We start from the raw sequence: 6,619 nt of genomic DNA, 5'->3' as shown, positions 1-6,619 counted from the left end.
ACGTTTTAGTATCGCACGATTCCCGAGATGTATTGGAGTACGGACGCTTTGGTGCGTGAGGCATCAAAAATGTTGACCCTGACCTGTAAATACCTGGCCCTGAATAGTACAGTGCTCTGCACACAGTAAACACTCAATTAGCACTTAGTACAGTGCTCTGCACACAGTAAGTGCTTAATAAATACGATTGAATGAATAAATACGATTGAATGAATGAATGAATGAATGCCTTTCTCCCCTCTTCTAGACTGTGAGCCCGCTGTTGAGTAGGGATTGTCTCTGTTGCAGAATTGTACTCTCCGAGCGCTCAATACAGTGCTCTGCATACAGTTAGTGCTCAATAAATACGATTTAATGAATTAATACATTTGACTTTCTGCCTCAATTTCAGATTAGAACCATGTGTTCTAAAACTCCAAGGTTTGGCACAGAGAAATTGGGAAGGTGCACCAATCCACTCTCAATCACTGATGACATTTAGGAAGAGAGATAGATGCCAACTTGTACTTCCCAAGCACTTAGTACAGTGCTCTGCACCCAGTAAGCGCTCAATAAATACGATTGAATGAATGAAAATCAGGCATAGTGGTTAGAGCACGAGCCTGGGAGTTAGAAGGTCATATGTCTAATCCCTACTCCACACTTGCCTGCTGTGTGCCCTTGGGCAAGTCGCTTAACTTCTCTGTGCCTCAGTTATCTCATCTGTAAAATGGGGATTAAGACTGTGAGCCCCACAAGGGACAGGGACTGTGTCCAACCTGATTCGCTTGTATCCACCCCAATGCTTAGTACGGTGCCTGGCACATAGTAAGTGCTTAACAAATACCATAATTATTATTATTGTTTTAGCAAACTGAATCCACATTTGATCTAAACTATGATTTTGAGCAATAGTTCCTACGTGTCCATCCCTGCTTAATGTTGAGCCAGTAATAAAGTGGACCATTTCAAATCTTGAGTCATTTTGATTTAATTGTCCACACTCATGAATTTGCTAATGAGCAGAGAAATGAGCGAAAGTCTAAAGTCTAGGGAAAAGGAAGAGAAACGTCAAAACAAAAGGCCCTAAAATGGATAACCAATTCCTAATTACTTTCATTAATAATAATAATGGTATTTGTTAAGCGCTTACTATGTGCAAAGCACTGTTCTAAGCGCTGGGGAGGTTACAAGGTGATCAGGTTGTCCCACGGGGGGCTCACAGTTTTAATCCCCATTTTACAGATGAGGTCACTGAGGCGCAGAGAAGTTAAATGACTTGCCCAAAGTCACGCAGCTGACAGTCGGCGGAGCCGGGATTTGAACCCATGACCTCCGACTCCAAAGCCCAGGCTCTTTCCACTGAGCCACGCTGCTTCTCTACTTCTATCTTATTTATTACTGTAAGCAGAGTGTACTAAGTGCTTGGGAAAGTACAATACACCAATAAAGAATGACAATCTCTGCCCACAACAAGTTCACAGTCTAGAGGGAGGGGGGGGAGACAGACATCAATACAAATAAACAGACATCAATTTAAATAAACAAAATTCAGGTAATATACACAAGTGCTGTGGGGCTAGAAGAAGGGGGAAGAGCAAAGGGAGCACGTCAGGATGATGCAGAAGGGAGTGGGAGATGAGGAAAAGTAGGGCTTAGTCTGGGAAGGCCTCTTGGAGGAGACGGGCCTTGTAATTATCTGTCAGATTTGCGGAGGGTGGGAGGTCCAGGCCAGAGATAGGATGTGGGCCGGGGGTCGGCCGTGAGACAGGTGAGATGGAGGCACAGTGAGAAGGTTAGCACCAGACGAGCTAAGTCTGCGGGCTGGGATGTAGAAAGAGAGAAGCGAGGTGAGGTAGGAGGGGGCAAGGTGATTAAATGATGTGAAGGCAATGTTGGGCCGACTGTAGTGGAGGCACTTGTTCAGGACTGAGGATGACAAGCTTGGTGGGCAGCTACTGGGGCAGTGTCTTCTAGGACCAAAAAAAAGGGAAATATCGAGAAAATTCTAAAGAACTCAACAGGCCAGTGTTTCTAGTGTTCTGCAATGAGGTTTATTATTCTACTTATTGTATTATTGATGTGTATATATCTATAATTCTATTTGTTCATATTGATGCTACTGATGTTACTTGTTTTGATGTTTTCTCCCCCCTTCTAGACTGTGAGCCTGTTGTTGAGTAAAGGCCTTCCCAGACTGAGCCCCCTCTTTCCTCTCCCCCTCCCCATCCCCCTGCCCTACCTCCTTCCCCTCCACACAGCACTTGTATATAATAATAATAATGATGGTATTTGTTAAGCGCTTACTATGTGCAAAGCACTGTTCTAAGCGCTGGGGAGGTTGCAAGGCGATCAGGTTGTCCCATGAGGGGCTCACAGTTTTAATCCCCATTTTACAGATAAGGTAACTGAGGCACGGAGAAGTGAAGTGACTTGCCCAAAGTCACACAGCTGACAATTGGCAGAATCAGGATTTGAACCCTTGACCTCTGACTCCAAAGCCCAGGCTCTTTCCACTGAGCCATGCTGCTTCTCATATGTTTGTACAGATTTATTACTCTATTTATTTTACTTGTACATATTTTCTATTCTATTTATTTTGCTAATGATGTGCATCTAACTTTACTTCTATTTATTCCAATGACTTGACACCTGTCCACATGTTTTGTTTTGTTGTCCGTCTCCCCCCTCTAGACTGTGAGCCCGTTGTTGAGTAGGGACCGTCTCTATATGTTTCCAACTTGTACTTCCCAAGTGCTTAGTACTGTGCTGTGCACACAGTAAGCGCTCAATAAATACAATTGAATGAATGAATGATTGTCTACTTTCTAATGTTTTCAATTTAAAGAAAACACCAATATCCATTCACACAAACCTCTGTTTCTGATTTTCACCTTTCCCTCTTTCACCTGCCATTTCCCCCACCCTAGAACTCCTTCCTTCCCAAAATCTGTCAGAACAGAGTGCTCCCCACATTCAATGTCTTCTTAAAAATCCCACCTCCTCCAGCAAGCCTTCCTTGATTACATCACTCCATGGGGAAGCAGCGTGGCTCATTGGAAAGAGCACAGGCTTTGGAGTCAGAGGTCATGGGTTCAAATCCCAGCTCCACCACTTGTCAGCTGTGTGACTCTGGGCAAGTCACTTAACTTCTCTGTGCCTCAGTTCCCTCATCTGTAAAATGGGGATTAAAACTGTGAGCCCCCTCTGGGACAACCTGATTACCCTTGTAACCTCCCCAGTGCTTAGAACAGTGCTTTGCACATAGTATGCACTTAATAAATGCCATTATTATTATTATTATTATTATTATATTCATACCCACTATCCTTATTTCTATGTGTCCTGAGCACTTTGCATGTATACCATTCAATTGTACATTGAATTAGTTTGATCACTCTATTACTCCTTTTGTGTTTGGCTCATCCATTAGAGTTTAAGCTTCCTGTGTGCAGGGAATGTGTCTCTTGTTTTGTACTTCCCAAGTCCTTAATACAGAGCAATGCTCAGAAACAAATGATAATAATAATAATGATGATGATAATAATCCTATTTGTTAGGTACTCAGTATGTGCTGAGCACAGTACTAAGCAGTGAGGTAGAAATACTCAGACCAGATTAATAACAAAAAGTCAGGTAAGACAGAGTCCCTGTCCCACATGGGGCTTAAAGTCTCAGAGGGAGTACAGGTATTTAATCCCCATTTTACAGGAAACAGAGACACAGAGAAGTTACATGACTTGCCCAGGGTCATACAACAGTCAAGTGGCAGAGCTGGGATTAGAGCCCAGGTTCTCTGATTCCTAGGCCTGTGCTCTTTTCAATTTAAAGACTGTGAGCCCACTGTTGGGTAGGGACTGTCTCTATATGTTGCCAACTTGTACTTCCCAAGCGCTTAGTACAGTGCTCTGCACACAGTAAACGCTCAATAAATATGATTGATTGATTTTCTTTTTTTTCATTTATGGTACTTGTTAAGCACTTACTACGTGCCAGACACTGTACTAAATACAAGGGTTGTTGCTGTTGTTATGCTGCCGAGTCGCGTCTGACCCATAGCGACATCATCGACACATCTCTCCTAGAGCACCCCACCTCCACCTGCAATTATTCTGGCAGTGTATCCATTGAGTTTTCGTGGTAAAAATACTGAAGTGGTTTACCTGCCTTCTTCTCCTTCTTCTGCGCAGTCAACTTGAGCCTCCACCCTCGATTCTCTCCCACACTGCTGCTGCCCAGCACGGGTGAGTTTTGACTCGTAGCAGATTGCTTTCCACTCGCTAGCCAATGTTCAAGCTAGGAATGGAATTGGTAGGCCTCTGCTTGACTCTCCCTCCCATAGCCAAGGCTCGTAGAGTACTGGAAACTCTCCAGGTGCGACCCTGAGAGGGGATTCCCCATTTAACAGGTGAGGTAATGGAGGCACAGAGAAGTTGAGTGAATTGCGCCCAAGGCTTCTTTCCATTAGGCCACACTGCTTTTCACTAGTACTCCTCCTGCTGTGCCCTGGCATACGTATTCCACGAGATGCTTCTCTGAAAGCAGAGGCCAGAGTTTTCTGAAGGTGTGTCTGTCCCTTAGGATCAATCAATCAATCAATCATATTTATTGAGCGCTTACTGTGTGCAGAGCACTGTACTAAGTGCTTGGGAAGTACAAGCTGGCAACATATAGAGACAGTCCCTACCCAACAGTGGGCTCATAGTCTAGAGGGGGAGACAGACAACAAAACAGAACATACTAACAAAATAAAATAAATAGAATAGATAGGTACAAGTAAAATAAATAAATAAATAAATAAATAAATAAATAAATAAGTAAGTAAATAGAGTAATAAATATGTACAAACATACATACAGGTGCTGTGGGGAAGGGAAGGAGGTAAGATGGGGGGGATGGAGAGGGGGAAAAGGGGGAGAGGAAGGAAGGGGCTCAGTCTGGGAAGGCCTCCTTCCCAGATTGAATGAGCTACACTCAGCCCACAAGTAGTTATGAATTGGTTATCCAGTTTGGGGCCCTTGGTTTTGACATTTCTCTTCCTTTCATTCATTCCATCGTATTTATTGAGCTCTTATTGTGTCCAGAGGACTATACTAAGTGCTTGGGAGAGTACAGTGCAACAATAAACAGACATAGTCCCTACCCACAGTGAGTCCCTAAATGACTCGTGATTAAAAATGGTCCACTTGATTGCGGGCTAGCAACATTGGCAAGGGATGGACACGGAGAAACTATTGACTAAAGTCATAGTTTGGATCAAATGTGGATTCAGTCCATTCATTCAATGATATTTATTGAGTGCTTACTGTGTGCAGAACACTGTACTAAGCACTTAGGAGAGTACAATACACAGCACATAAGAGAGTACAATACAAAGCGCTTGTTTGCTGTCTATCTCTGCTCCTCAGTGTCATCAATAATGGAGAGTGGATTGGTGCATCTTCCCAATTTCTCTGTGCCAAACTTGGGAGTTTATTCATTCATTCATTCAATCGTATTTATTGAGCACTTACTATGTGCAGAGCACTGTACTAAGCGCTTGGGAAGTATGAGTTGGCACCATACAGAGACGGTCCCTACCCAACAACGGGCTCACAGTCTAGAAGGGGCATGGTACTAATTTTAAATTAGAATCAGAGAGTCAAACCTCACTGCAGAACACAGAGGGTTTTACAAAGTAGTGCATTTTTTTAAGGTATTTGCTAATCACTTACTATGTGCCAGGACTGAGCTAAGTGCCGGGTAGATCTAGCTAATCAGGTTGGATATAATCCATCTCCCACATGGGGCTCACAGTACTCATTGCCACTTTACAGATGAACTATTCGTTTATTCATTCACTCATTCAATCGTATTTATTGAGCGCTTACTGTGTGCAGAGCACTGTACTGAGCGCTTGGGAAGTGCAAGTCGGCAACATAACAGGGTTGCTTGGAAGTATCAGAGTAAGTAGCTTTGGTTGTGAAACCCAGGAGGCAAAAGAATGTTTGGCTAAAGGCAAATCCGTCTCTCCCTCATGCCTGTTTAATCATCAAACAGAAATACCTTACCATTGGCTTAAAGTCACTCAATGAACATTCCCTCTTCTTCCGACTTCACTCATCTCCTTCTAGAACCCAAACCTATTCACTTCACTCCCTTAATGAGAAGCAGCGTGGCTCGGTGGAAAGGGCCCGGGCTTTGGAATCAGAGGTCATGGGTTCAAACCCCGGCTCCGCCAATTGTCAGCTGTGTGACTTCGGGCAAGTCAGTTCACTTCTCTGTGCCTCAGTTACTTCATCTGTAAAATGGGGATGAAGACTGTGAGCCCCTCATGGGACAACCTGATCACCTTGTAACCTCCCCAGTGCTTAGAACAGTGCTTTACACATAATAAATGCCATTATTATTATTATTATTAATGCTGTCTTACTTGTCTTTCTTGCCAACATCTTGCCCATGTCTTTCCTGGGACCTGGATTTGTCTTCCCATCTTCACAGTCCTCCTAAAATCACAGCTCCTCCAAGAGGCCTTCCATACATAAGTCCTCATTTCCCCCAGTCACCCTCCTTTCTGCATCATTTACACACTAGGATCTATATCCCCTAAGTATGTGATAGTCACCCCACCCCACCGTCAGCCCCACAGCACTTTAGTACA

The 6,619-nt window shown here is 43.7% G+C and overlaps 1 non-coding gene across 1 annotated transcript; it reads right to left on the bottom strand.

Moving 5' to 3' along the window:
- Window positions 1–4,233: 4,233 nt before the first annotated feature.
- On the bottom strand, window positions 4,234–4,371 carry LOC119927769. Its single transcript, XR_005450741.1, has one exon. It is a non-coding gene; the product is annotated as a small nucleolar RNA SNORA7 (small nucleolar RNA).
- Between the last annotated feature and the right edge of the window lie 2,248 nt (window positions 4,372–6,619).

The sequence above is a fragment of the Tachyglossus aculeatus genome, chromosome 4, assembly GCF_015852505.1.
Source record: "Tachyglossus aculeatus isolate mTacAcu1 chromosome 4, mTacAcu1.pri, whole genome shotgun sequence".
Lineage (NCBI taxonomy): Eukaryota > Metazoa > Chordata > Mammalia > Monotremata > Tachyglossidae > Tachyglossus > Tachyglossus aculeatus.
Note: the sequence above shows the minus strand (reverse complement) of the source record. Positions and strands in the feature narration are given on the sequence as shown.